This window comes from Octopus sinensis, linkage group LG8 (genome assembly GCF_006345805.1).
Source record: "Octopus sinensis linkage group LG8, ASM634580v1, whole genome shotgun sequence".
Taxonomy (NCBI): Eukaryota; Metazoa; Mollusca; class Cephalopoda; order Octopoda; family Octopodidae; genus Octopus; species Octopus sinensis.
The window spans coordinates 100,532,925-100,547,924 of NC_043004.1; the positions used below are offsets into that span (position 1 = coordinate 100,532,925).

Genomic DNA, 15,000 nt, shown 5'->3' on the forward strand with positions numbered 1-15,000 from the left:
AGGATAACGAATATTTGATACGTATGTAATGTTTTAATTCTGAACTTTTGGATTATGAAATAGTGTAAATCACTCAGATTTAGTTATATTATTAGTTAAGTTAATTTCAATCGGGTTAGTTTTGTTTTGGAGGGAATAGAATATAAAAGCTTTCACTTTTATATTAAAAACTATGAAAAACTGGTGGGAATATTATCTGCATGGACTTCAAGGGCTAGGTTTCTATGTAGTTAGATAATTTAGGAGTTAGTTATAGGTTTACTTACTGAATTTATTTACCGATACTGTTTTTGTACATGGAGTAAATGTGCTACTTTGACGCAGTTTAATTAATAATGTTATGTTTAATCCTTCCTAGAATTAAGATTGAATGAATGTGGTGATATCTAAGGTATGTTTGTCCCAAACAATACTTATTTTAGGGCTGTTGATACCGCAGGATTGAGTGGTACTGCCCAGGTGTCGAAACCATAGTGATATCCATGGGGTTGCTGATGATGGTTGTATATTGGATTGTTGGTATTGCTGTTACTGTATGTGAAGAATAGTTTTATAACACATCTATTTGATATATATACATATAGGGAGCGTAAGATATTTGAAGACAGATTTATGTTTATAAAAATAAACAGATATATAATAACAGATAGTAATTTTATTTTTCAAAAAATGCTATGAGGATAAAAATAAGCCTTCATTTCTGTAATGTTATTCAATAAAGCCACATTCAGCACCAACAACTCCTTCTATATGAGATCTAAATTATCAACATACTCGAATCAAGTGGACCTGGTTCAGTTTAGACATTACTCTAAATCTTTGGTGTTATTGGTGTGTTCATTGACCTCTCACTCAACAACGCTCCACATGTAGTAGTCCAATGGATTGAGATGTGGAGAATTAGGAGGCCAAATGTTAGGGGTTATGCGATTATGAAAATTTTCAGTCATCCATTCCTGTGTTACTAGAGCCATATGTGACAGTGCAGTCTTACGGCAACACATATGGCCTTTCATTGCATATACTGTCTATCCAAGGCTTAGCAATTGTTTCCAGGACCTCAATGTAGGCGACAGAGTTAACTCTAAGGTCTTGTGGAAAGAAGTAAGGAGACATCACATGTCCTTAATTGCTGACAACCCCTAAAACCATGACAGTTGCAGGAAATTTTGTATGCATAACACTTGGAACTTCAGAAGGGTCTGCACATGGCCATCTGTCATTTCTTCTGCTAACTTTTTGATCTTGGTTGAAGTTTTTCTTGTTTGAGAAAAATCAAATCAAATCTTCTGCTGGATTTTTCAGTTTGTTTAAGAGCCTTTTAGATCTGATGTAGTGATTTTCTTTTGCTTTTTCTGACAAACGGACCTTTCTTTATCATATAAGACTTATATCTGATGTCTTCGTGGACAACATTTCTGACTGCTCCTTCTGAAACATGGGGATCTTTTGCAATTGACCTCATGGACTTTTTGGGATTGTGATCAATGGTCTGTTGAACTTGTTGGATAAATTCAGGTTTTTTGATGATTTCAGAGTGTTCAGAATACTTTTTATGCTTTGATATTGGGGATACGTTTCCATCTTTAGTTTCTAGCTTCTTACAAACTCTGTAGACGAAAGATCTGGCACCTTTTAAAAATCGAGATATATCTAAGGCAATTCTCTTTTTCATCACAGAGTAGATTCTTGCAAGAACGCTCCTCCTGGATAGACTGGAATTCATTAACGCAAAATATCTCCGATAGAACCAATATGGACTCAGACTTTACAGAAGCCCCCACCGACATGGCATCTGTTCCCAGACAACTCTACGAAAATGCAGGAAAATGAATATACGATTATATAGAGTTAGTTAATTGACCACTTAACTTATCGATTGCTTGAATGATTGACTAAAGTGATCGATTTAATCGCGTTTTACAGTAGATGCCTGGGAAAATAGCGTGGATTATATCGTGAAACTCCCGAGTAATCAACAGCTGAGTGGATCCGTTTTTGCTTTGAACAGAACGAAAATTAAATTTGTGTGATGCAGTTATACTTGATATTATTTTTGCTGCTGATTGGCCCCGTGGTAAACAACAGCAGAGAGAACTGCTATCGAAGAAGGTTCTATCTATGAACATACCGTTTCTTCTTCTAGGATATTATTTAATGTATACTTTTTTATAAAACTGGAGACTGTGATTTGACGGAACATTGGGCTGCTCTTTCTTATTTGTCGAGACGACAGACATAGGATTCCGCGTAATATCTAATGCTGATTCCAATGATGAAAATGATGTTGATGATGATGACGACAATGACGACGACAATGAAGATGTTGACGACGACGACGACAATGATGATGTTGATGACGACGACGACGACGACGATGATGATGATGATGATGATGTGATGATGATGACGACGACGACGATGATGATGATGATGTTGATGATGATGATGATGATGATGATGACGACGACGACGATAATGATGATGTTGATGACGACGACGATGATGATGATGATGATGATGATAATGATGATGTTGATGATGATTATGATGGTGCTGTTGATGATGATGATAATGGTGATGATGATGATGATGATGATGATGATGATGATGATGAGGATGATGATGATGATGATGATGATGTTGATGATGATTATGATGGTGCTGTTGATGATGATGATGATGATGATGGTGCTGCTGCTGCTGTTAATGATGCCACTGTTCTTGTGCAGCTGTTGTTGATGCTGCTCGCTGCCGCTGCTATTTCTGTTGCTACCGCTGCCGCCGCCTCTACTACCGCTGCGGCTGCCGCTGCTGCTGCTTATGATGATGATGATGATGATGATGTCATCCTTGTATCAATTAGCTTGACCTGCTGACACTCACAGAAGTTTTGCGGGCGTTTCATTGTCTCCATTGTCATTGCATCTTTTCTTCTTCCCTCTCTTTCATCATCCTCATCTTCGTCGTCGTCGTCGTCGTCGTCGTCGTTCTCACCGTCGTCATCACCTTCTTCTTCTTCTTTTTCTTCTTCTTCTTATTCTTCTTCTTCTCCTTTCTTTTCTTCTTTTCCTTTATCTTCCTTCTGATACTGCTTTCATTTCACTAACACTACCACCAACATCATTATCATCATCATCATCATCATCATCATCATCGTCGTCGTCGTCGTCATCGTCACCGGCGTCATCACCATCATCATCAACTCCTCCTCATTTAACCTCACCACCACTACCATCACCACCATCCCCATCACCACCATCCCCATCACCACCACCACCTTCACCACCACCACCACCATCACCATCAGCAGCAGCAGCATCATCATCAAAAGGATTTTCATCACCTATTTCTTCCCGCTTATTCTCGCCGTCTATCTCTGGCATTCCATATCAGGTACCTACTCTTTCTTTTCCCTGACAGTGCGTTCCCCACACTTTCAGCCTCAACCTCATCTCCATTCGCTACCACCAGCGCTACCATCACCATTATTTTCCTTCTTCTTCCTCTCCACCACTAACATTGACCTTGATCTGACCTCTCAACGGAACGCCTGTTCCATAAGCACAGATCTGTTCCGAACTTGTTCTATTAAGGCAGATTTGTGTTTGATTCACTAATGATAGTGACGGAGTGAGTGGTAGAGGTACAGAGGTGAAGGGGTTTGGAAGGAAGGAGAAATAGTAAGAATGTAAGAGAGAGAGGGTGTTGGAGGAGAAAAGGAGAGACTTAAGAAGAGTTTAAAAATGTGATATGGACGTAATTGAGGGAGGAAATTGCGGAGCGTGTGAGGAAGAGACAGGTGGTAGTGGATGAGGAGAAAAGGAATGATAGATAAAAATAGTTAGAGAGAAGGGTCTGTGGAGCGTAGAGAAGGAAAACAAGGAGGAAGGAGATGGTTTACGGGGAAGAAGGAATATGGGGATGTAGAGAAGGAAGGAAACGGAGGGACTGAGGAAGAGGAGACGATTTAGGGAGGGCGGAGAGTGTGTGTGCTGAAGGTGAGATTGAAATAGAGAGAAGGGGACAGGGGTTTGAGGAATAAGGAAGAGAGACAGAGATGTAGGGAAACTAGATGTTTGGTGAAAGGAACTTAGACAAAGAGTGAAGTAGAGATGTGATGGAGGTATATATAGAGAAAATGCATGATGAATTACGGAGAGGGAGGGAAAGCGCATGCGTGTGTGCGTGTGTATGTGTGTATGTGTGTGTATGTGCCCGCGTACAGGTTTGTATGTGTGTGTGTATGGTTGAATGAGTGTGTGAGAGAGAGAGGACATATGTGTGTGTGAGAGAGAGAGCATGTGTGAGAGAGAGAGAAAGCGAGAAAGAGAGAGATAAGGGTGGGTAGAGAGCGAAAATATCGGGTTTTATGGGAAATGTAAAGTGAAAGAAAAATGGAGAAAGTAGAAAGTTAAGCAAAGTCTAAAGAAAGAGAGAAAAAAGAAAGAAAAAAGAGAAAAAAGATAAGAGAAAGAGCAAAAGGGGAACAAAAGAAGAAACAGTAGGGAAGGTTTAACACACAAAGCATGAACTATGGTGAAAGAGAGAGAGAAGGAAAGAGGGAGATACACAGACAAACAGAGAGAGAGAGAGAGAAAGAGAAAGAGAGAGAAAGAGAAAGAGAGAGAGAGGGGGAGAGAGAAATGGAGATAGACAGAAGTGCAAAGATGAACATAGTGTTTGGACAGTGGAAATAGAAGGTGAAAAGGAACGAAGTTAGAGAGAAGAAGAGTAAGTGAAAGACAGAAGGAGAAAACTAAATGAGAAATGCAGAAGGAAACAAAACGAAATGAGAATGAAAGAAATAAAGAAAGAAAGAAAGAAAGAAAGAAAGAAAGAAAGAGAGAAAGAAAAAAGAAAGAGAGAAAGAGAAAGAAAGAAAGAAAGAGAGAAAGACAGAAAGAAAGAAAGAAAAAAAGAGAAAGAGAGAGAGAGAAAGAAAGAGAGAGAGAAAGAAAGAAAGAGAGAGAGAGAAAGAGAGAGAGAAAAAGAAAAAGAGAGAGAGAGAAAGAGAGAGAGAGAGAGAAAGAAAGAGAGAGAGAAAGAAAAAGAGAGAGAGAGAAAGAAAGAAGGAGGAAAGAAGGAAAGAAAGAAAGAAAGAATGAAAAAAAGAAACAAAGAAAGAAAGAAGGAAAGAAAGAAGGAAAGAAAGTAGGCCCATTTAACTAAACCATTCTTTAGAAATTTAACTGCATGATTTAATAAACAGCTGATGGAAAAGTAGAAGAGGAACGGGCAATTTTGATTAAACTATGGAAAGCATATTTGCCGGGCTTTTTGATTGGCTGGTTGATGTAATTACAGTAGATTCGGAAGAAGATGAAAAAGAAAAGAGAAAAAGAAGAAAATTAACCTTGAAAATGCCCCAACAATTAGGTGTAAATATGGCGGCCAGAGACGTTGGCTGTCTCTTTATTATAGATGAAGCTTGATTAGATTAAGCAAGAAATCTGAATTAAGTTTTATTTTTATAAAAGATATTAAAAATAATCTTGTGAAATATTATAAACCTATATTATATTAAATTAGGAATTTTGTTATTATTTGTCTCTGACTAATCATCATTCTATTGTCTCTGACTTTTGATATTGCCTTCAATAAAGTTTCCACTTGGTTTTGAAACAGGAAGTTTGTTTTGTGCGAATCTTTCGTTGCTGATTGGCTCATCATTTTCTTTCTTTTTTTGTTTTTCTATTTTTTGTTCTTTTCTTTTGCATAATATGGCGAGTTAACCTTTCGTTTAGCTCATAAAGTTTAAGAAATTATACAAACATATATACGTACATACTTAGGAACATACATATAACTATGTACATATATATATATATACATATATATATATATATATATATATATATATATATATATATTCATATATATATATATATATGTATATATATATATATATATATATATATTATATATATATATATATATATATATGTATATATATATATGTATATATATATATGTATATATATATATATATATATATATATATATATATATATATATATATGCATATACATATATCCATATATGCGTGCATGTGTGTAATATATGCATGTATATGTACATATATATATTGTGCGCATGTATACACACACTCATATATATACATATATACACATATATATACAGACATACATATATGCATATATACATATATATAATATAATATATATATATATATATATATATATATTATATATATATATATATGGATATATATATATAGAGAGAGAGAGATAGATTCATATACATAGATAATCTATGTAGCATGTATGTATGTGTATACATGTAGATATATGTTTTATATATAATATGTGTCTGTATACATATACGTGTGTGTACGTTTGTGTGCAAAATATACACACATATATTCATAGACCTACGTACATACATACACACATACATGCATGCATACATACATACGTACATACATAACATACCATACATAATTTGACTTCTAAAAGATAAGAGCGAAATTCGAGGAATACTTTTAATAAAATTGAATTATTTTAACGACTGGAAGATAACAAATTCCTGTTTTGTTCATAGATATATTGTAGAAAATATTTGTTTAATTAGAAGTCAGAGGTTATAAATTCTGGAGCCTGCATGTCAAAGTTCAAACTCATTTAGTTATCAAAATGTTAAATAAATTGAAGAATTTTAATTCACTTAATATGATGAATGCCATCTCAGTGCTATAATGATCGTTTGTTTGTAGAATATAGCGATGTGGCATACAGCGGAGGATTGGCGTGGCATGTAATGTTGGGTGGTGTGGGGCATGGTATGTCATGGTAAGGCGTGGCGGCGGCGCACGTTGTGATGTATAGTATCCGTATAGAGTAATGTGGCGCGGTGCTATTGAAAGGGTTAGAGGTTCGGCGTTGTGCGGTGTTGTGTGTTTCTCTGCTGTGTGATCTATGCTGTATTTGGATGGCGTGGTGTGACGCGGTTTGGCGGGGTGTGTTTGCTGTGTGATCTATGTTGTATTCAGATGTTATGATGTCAGGGTGAGACGGATGTTGCTGTGCGTTCTTCTGATAGTGGTAGTGAAGTATATGAAGCTGTGTGTTCTTTGGTGTGGTGTAAAGCAGTGTGGAGCTAGTATGGAGCACGCTTTGATTTGTGTATTGTGATTTAGAATGAAATGTGGTGTGTTTTGTGAGGCTTCATACTGAAGCACAGTATATACACTTTGTGTCTCAAACAGCGGTGTAGTATGTGATATAGCATCTGTGAATATTTTCAGGATAAAGACGTAAAATGACATGGAAATGACATGGAAATGGCACGACTTCAATGTAGAAATTTTTTCGGTAATTCTGGCTGCGGTTTCAATTTGACCATTCTGTATCTTGCATTTTTTTTTTCCTAAACAGGATATTTCTTACTGCCATGCAATCTCAGAATGTTTTCAATATCTAGTCCCGCTACTTTGCCCTCCAACTAAAAGATTAACACATGTGTGTATATGTATGTATGCATGTATGCGCAGTTGTATGTAACTGTGTGTATGTATGCATATATAGAGTGTGTGTAAGAATATATGTGTATATATGTATGTTGCGTGTGTCTATGTCTGTCAGTTTGTATGTATGTATGTATGCATGTATGTATGTATGGAGGTGTCTACATATGTCTGTGTGTATGGGCGGATGGATGGAGGGATGGAGGAACAGGCGGGCGGGGGGACGGATGGATGAATTGATGAACTGATGGATGTTTATATTTTGATCGGTCACTGCTCGGTGGCAAAAACATTTTACAAAGGAGTTAATTTTTTTAGTTCTAGTAAGTTTTTTTTTTTCAGAACCATTTACCATCAAAACATTAGGATGGCCTTGTAAATTTTCATTGTCCCTGTTCATCCATAAAAATCTTGGAGTTATTATTTATTCTCCAAAAGTTCAAATCCCGCCAGACTTAAATTTCTTCAGGTTGATTCATATTTTTACATCCTGTCACTCTTATAGAAATACCTATAAAACTAAAAATCCGATTAAGGAATCTAGTTTACAGAGTGTATGTTAATGACACTATATTTCTTTCTCTTTTATTTTTCCATCCACGTTGTTATTTAACGTGTGGTTTACTTTCGCAACACTGCATACTTTTATTCTGTGATCCCAAACAAGAATATTAGCTATGATGTCTTTAAATTGTTTGAGGTGTTCATTAAAATATAAATTTAAATAGTTTGAGGTTTCAATATTCATTGATATTTGTTGTTTCTAAGGCGGTGAGCTGGCAGAAGCGTTAGCACGCCGGGCGAAATGCTTAGCGGTATTTCGTCTGCCGCTACGTTCTGAGTTCAAATTTCGCCGAGGTCGACTTTGCCTTTCATCCTTTCGGGGTCGATAAATTAAGTACCAGTTACGCACTGGGGTCGATGTAATCGGCTTAATCCGTTTGTCTATCCTTGTTTGTCCCTTCTGTGTTTAGCCCCTTGTGGGTAGGAAAGAAATAGGTATTTCGTCTGTTTTTACGTTCTGAGTTCAAATTCCGCCGAGGTCGATTTTGCCTTTCATCCTTTCGGGGTCGATAAATTAAGTACCAGTTACGCAATGAGGTCGATGTAATCGGCTTACTCCGTTTGTCCCCTCTGTGTTTGGCCCCTTGTGGGTAGTAAAGAAGTAGGTATTTCGTCCGTCTTTACTTTCTGTGCTCAAATTCCGCCGAACTCGACTTTGCTTTCCATTCTTTCGGGGTCTATAAAACAAGTAGCGGTTAGGTTCAATGTAATCGACTTTCCTCCTTCCCCAACATTGCTGGCCTTGTGCCGTAATCTGAAACCAATATTTGGTGTTTCTTTCTCACCCTGTTGCAAATTGCACTGGTTACCAAATAATATCTTATGGAAACGTAATATCTTGTGAATATTCTCCTGCAGTTGGCATTGATCTGGCAAACGTATTCATTTTCCGTCTTACTTCCTGTCTTTGGTATGAAATGTACTTGGTGGACATTTCTTGCTTCTGCAGTACATAGAACAAGTCTTCAAAGGGAGATACTATAAACCTGTTGGCACTCTACATGGAAGACTTAGTGAATTTTATTATTTATTTTTGGCTAATATAGGCGCAGGAGTGGCTGTGTGGTAAGTAGCTTGCTAAACAACCACATAGTTCCAGATTCAGTCCCACTGCGTGGCATCTTGGGCAAGTGTCTTCTGCTATAGCCCCGGGCCGACCAATGCCTTGTGAGTGGATTTGGTAGACGGAAACTGAAAGAAGCCTGTCGTATATATATATATATTTATGTTTGTGTGTCTGTGTTTGTCCCCCTAGCATTGCTTGACAACCGATGCTGGTGTGTTTATGTCCCCGTCACTTAGCGGTTCGGCAAAATAGAACGATAGAATAAGTACTGGGCTTACAAAAAGAATAAGTCCCGGGGTCGAGTTGCTCGATTAAAGGCGGTGCTCCCGCATGGCCGCAGTCAAATGACTGAAACAAGTAAAAGAGTAAAAGATTAACTAACCTCAGCTAAGATGCTAAGAGTTTGTGTTTTGTTTTAATTACCTGTGTGGAACCTCAGTGAAGTGGTCTCCTTTTTTCTAGTATTTTGTTCTGATGTTATGCAGGATTTTCCAATGTTCTTTAGGCAGAGATGCATATTAGCTTTTCTTCTATAGCTTTCGCAAAGCTCATTAGTCCAACTACCACCAAGGCCAGCTTCGCTTTTCATCTTACTGGGTTCGATAAAAGAAAGTATCACTGGGATAGACATAGTCTATTGATCCCCGCTTCTGAAAATTGCTGGTCTCGTAACCATTATTTTTGTTCTTTTTCGCTACTGTAGTTAAAGAACTGGCAATGTTGTGAAATGGCAGAATGTCGAACAATATATTTTGCAAAATTATTTTAAGTGTTTTCTGTCGCTACTTTCTGAGTTCAAGTTCTGCCGAGGTCGACTTTGCCTTTCATCCTTTCGGGATCGATAAATTAAGTACCAGTTACGCACTGGGTCGATGTAATCGACTTAATCCGTTTCTCTGCCCTTGTTTGTCCCCTCTATGTTTAGCCCCTTGTGGGCAATAAAGAAACAAATATATTTTGCAAAATTATTTTAAGTGTTTTCTGTCGCTACGTTCTGAGTTCTAGTTCTGCCGAGGTCGACTTTGCCTTTCATCCTTTCGGGATCGATGAAATAAGTACCAATTACACACTGGGGTTGATATAATCGTCTAGCCCACTTCCTCACAAATTTTCCAGGCCCTGTGTCTAGAGGAGAAATAATTATTTTATGTGTTTTTATGGTCCGAGAATGATAATATATACAACAATCAATTACTTGTGATTGACTTCTTTATCATTTATGCCATTGTGCATATCTTAATGCGGTAGAGGGGGAGAATTAGTAGTCGAGTGAAATTCGTTGTGGCGCTTAGTTCCGTTTCGTTAAGTGTTGAGTTCCTGCTGACAAACGTAGAACCAGTCAAGTATTTGGGTTTATGTAATCGGCATTAAACAATCTACTCACCTCTAAATCCATACTCTTCTAGCAAAGTTAACTTAGCAAGCTATTTTGAATCCATAGAGTCATAAGTTTGCCTGCTGTTCACAAAAGTATGTACTGACGTTTGAATTGATTGACTTGATTCCTGACCTCAAATTCAACTCTTAGTTCAAGTTCTGCCGAGGTCGACTTTACCTTTCATCCTTTCAGGATCGATGAAATAAGTACCAGTTCCGCACTGGAGTTGAAATAATCGACTTGATATAATCCATGAAGTTATAAGTATGCCTGCCGTTCACAGAAATATGTACTGTCGTTTGAATTCATATCATATATGACTTGACTCCTGAAGCCAAATTCAACTCTTATGTCTGTAACAAAGCATGAATAATTTTACCAAAATTATATTCGTTATACTAAAATTTTCAAACCAATCTTAGATTAAAGAATAAATGAATTAATAAATAATCACTTAATTTATGATTTTGTTACATATAGAAAGATGTTGTTATTATTCATTGTGAAGGCGCGTGGCTTAGTGGTTAGGGGCATTCGGCTCTTGATCGTAAGGCCGTGAGTTCAATTCCCGGTGGTACGTTGTGTCCTTGAGCAAGACACTTTATTTCACATTGCTCCAGTCCACTCAGCTGGCAAAAATTAGTTGTACCTGTATTTCAAAGGGCCAGCCTTGTCACACTGTGTCACGCTGAATCTCCCCGAGAACTACGTTAAGGATACACGTTTTTGTGGAGTGCTCAGCCACTTGCACGTTAATTTCATGAGCAAGCTGTTCCGTTGATCGTATCAGCTGGGACCCTCATCGTCGCAACCGACGGAGTGCTCTTGTATTATTTATTATTGTAGATGCCTTTGCTGCAATTCTTTTAAGAATCGTAAAGGGGTTTTGCGAAAACTTTTCACTCAAATAGTATGTAAATAAGGAACATTCCGCTTGTACAGGTGATACTTAAAAGAGGCAACAACTACCCCTTAGATAATGCTGATTCGCTCGAGCAACGCATACAATGTGTGTGTGTGTGTGTGTGTGTGTGTATGTATGTATGTATGTACTCACTCACACTGCATGTTTGTATGAATGCATGTGTATGGCTATTCTCTAATATCAACTTATCCAGTTTATAGAATATATATTTACACAAATACGTAACTGCGAGAAAACTAATTGATTTTTTGTTTTGTCTGTTTTATTTTACTTTTATTTTTTATTTAGTCATTTACGTTATTTAGTTCATTTTCTGTTTGTTTGTTTGTTTTTTTTTTTTTGTTTTTATTCTTTATTTTGTCTGACAGAGGGAAGCCCACACACACAGACACACACAAACTTTGTAAGCTATGTATGATGAGAGAGAGAGTGAGTGATCGGTTCGTTGCAATTGATTTTCAACTTAAATGTCGACAATTCGATACCTGGGAAGAAAATGTTGGCATGGAAAGGGCGTTCCAGTTGGGTTCCAGCTTTATGGTAAAGGAAGGTGTGTAAACTATCTAACATTGTGTATGAGAGAAGCTGGGTTTTTTTTTTATGTTTGTTTGCTTACAAACTTCGTTATGTTTTCTTTATACATCCGATCATTCGAACACAAACACACACAGGCTCACACATGCGGCCACACGCAAATGCAGAGACGCCCAAACATTATACTCTACACAAGTATCAATACATTACACATATATCCACTTACAACTCTGCCAATTGAGGCGTTTTCTTTCTATTTTCAGCTCCAGAATCAATGATTGACACATTAACATGTTTCTAGCCTCTGTGTTTTGGTTCCACTTTACTTTAAGCACTCTTCTCCCTTATTATTATTTTATTTGTTTGTTCGCCATCTTGTGTCTCTAATTACGCTTCATCTTTCAACATTTAACTCTTCATAGTTATCATTTTATTCTTACGTCTGTTTGTGTTGTTTTTTTTTATTCATGCTATGTACTGTTATTAGTTCTATTTGAAGGACAGCTATTTGGAGTTTAGGAATAAAATGCTTTGCGGTATTTGTTCTCGTCCGCTCTTTACATTCTTAACTGAAATTCCACCGAGGTCGACTTTGCCTTTTATTTCTCCGGGGGGTCAACACCATAAAGTACCAATAAAATGCTGGAGTAGAATAGCATTGATTAACCCATCTCGTAAAAATAGCTGGCATTGTACAACAATTATTAGAAACAATAATTAATACTATATGATGAGACAGAATCGGCAGAATATCGAACAACAGAGCCTCATGATATTCAACTATAGAAGATGTCAACTTAACTATTTCTATAAAACAAGCACTTTCTTCTATATGTATGACATTGTGACAAATATAGAAATAATTAATATCTATTAGTCATGGTTTGATAAATAAGATATATTACTAACATGGTGGAATTGTTACAGCATTGGAAAGAAATGTCCATCGTCATTTGTTCTAGTTCTTTGTGTTCTGAGTTCAAATTACATCGAGGTCAATTTTCACTTTCATCCTTTTAGGATCAATAAGATTAAGAAGTACTTGGGTCGATATAACCGACTAACCGCCACACTTCAATCAAAATCGTTAGCTTTGTGCCTAAATAAGAAACCATCTTATTATTATTATTATATTATTATTATTATTATTATTATTATTATTATTATTATTATTACGAGCTGGCAGAATCGTTAGCACATCGGGTGAAATGCTTAGCGGTATTTCGTCTGCCATTACATTCTGAGTTCAAATTCCGCCGAGGTCGACTTTGCCTTTCATCCTTTTCGGGGTCGATAAATTAAGTACCAGTTATGCACTGGAGTCGATGTAACCGACTTAATCAGTTTGTCTGTCCTTGTTTGTCCCCTTTGTGTTGAGCCCCCTGTGGGCAATAAAGAAATAATAATAATAATAATTATTATTATTATTATTATTATTATTATTATTATTATTATTATTATTATTCCACCGCCGAGGTGGACTTTACCTTTCATCTTTTCGGGGTTGATTAAATAAGTACCATCTACGCACTGTAGGTCGATGTAATCGACTTAATCCCATCCCCCAAATTTGAGGTCTTGTGCTCCCAGTAAAAATGATTTGTATTATTATTATTGTTGTTGTTGTTGTTAAGGCGGCGAGAAAATTTTCATTAAGGCTGGAGCAGTTTGAATGGGAAACGATGCCCCACCCACCATATTCGCCCGACATTGCCCCATCTGATTATCGTTTATTCCGCAGTCATCAAAATCATTTGGACGGAAAAAATATTAATTCTGTAGACGAGGTCAAAACAGTACTGGAAGGGCATTTTTCGTCACGGACAAGTGTATTTTGGAAGAGGGGCTTTGCAAGTCTACTTGACAGACGGAAGAGCAATGTAGAAAAAGAAGACAAACGGATTAAGTCGATTATATCGACCCCAGTGCGTAACTGGTACTTATTTAACCGACCCCGAAAAGATGAAAGGCAAAGACGACCTCGGCGGAATTTGAACTCAGAACGTAACGGCAGACGAAATACCTATTTCTTTACTACCCACAAGGGGCTAAACACAGAGAGAACAAACAAGGACAGACAAACGGATTAAGTCGATTATATCGATCCCAGTGCGTAACTGGTATTTATTTTATCGAACCCAAAAGGAAGAAAGGCAAAGTCGACCTCGGCAGGATTTGAACTCGGAACGTAGCGGCAGACAAAATACCTATTTCTTTATTACCAACAAGGGGCTAAACACAGAGGGGACAACAAGGACAGACATAGGTATTAAGTCGATTACATCGACCCCAGTGCGTAACTGGTACTTAATTTATCGACCCCGAAAGGATGAAAGGCAAAGTCGACCTCGGCGGAATTTGCACTCAGAACGTAAAGACAAAATACCGCTAACCATTTCGCCCAGCATGGTAACGATTCTGCCAGCTCGCCGCCTCATAGGGTGGCGATAATACTGATCATAATGAGTGTGTTGATGGCGATGGTGTGATATTAGTGGTGAGGGAGGATAGAATTAATGTTGGTGCTGGTGGTTATACCAGTGGCAATGGCGATGGTGCTGGTGTTACTGCAAACAGCATTAGTGATGCAATTGTCGTAGGGGAGATGATGATGGCAATAGTATTGGCGATGGTAATGTTAATGAAAGTAGCGGTGGTATTGCGGTCGTGATTATTGTAATGGGGCAGGTAATGGTCGCCATAGTGGTGATGGCGGTAGTTGTGATAGAGAAGTTCTGATGGTGGTGATATTGATGATGATGGCGATGATGATGGTGGTGATATTGATGATGATGGCGATGATGATGGTGAGGACGATGATGATGATGATGAGGATGAGGAGGAGGAGGAGGATGTTACTGATAGTGAGTATAATGATAGAGATGATAATGATGTTGGAATTGCAGTGTTGGCGACGCTATGACGATATATGTGTGATTCGTGTACGCTGAGATATTCACGTGTGTATATAATTGTATATAATTGTGTGTGCAATTAAGAGGTACTGAGTGCATAAATGCACTTGTAATTTTGCTGTTGGTTTTGAA

At 37.4% G+C, this 15,000-nt stretch overlaps 1 long non-coding RNA gene across 1 annotated transcript in view; it reads left to right on the forward strand.

Moving 5' to 3' along the window:
* The first annotated feature begins 1,143 nt into the window (after positions 1 to 1,143).
* LOC118764465 overlaps positions 1,144 to 15,000 on the forward strand; it is a 22,546-nt gene continuing 8,689 nt past the window's right edge. The window contains exons 1-2 of the long non-coding RNA XR_005000275.1: positions 1,144 to 1,156; positions 7,789 to 7,790. This is a non-coding gene — a long non-coding RNA (uncharacterized LOC118764465). The remainder of the gene's footprint in view (positions 1,157 to 7,788; positions 7,791 to 15,000) is intronic.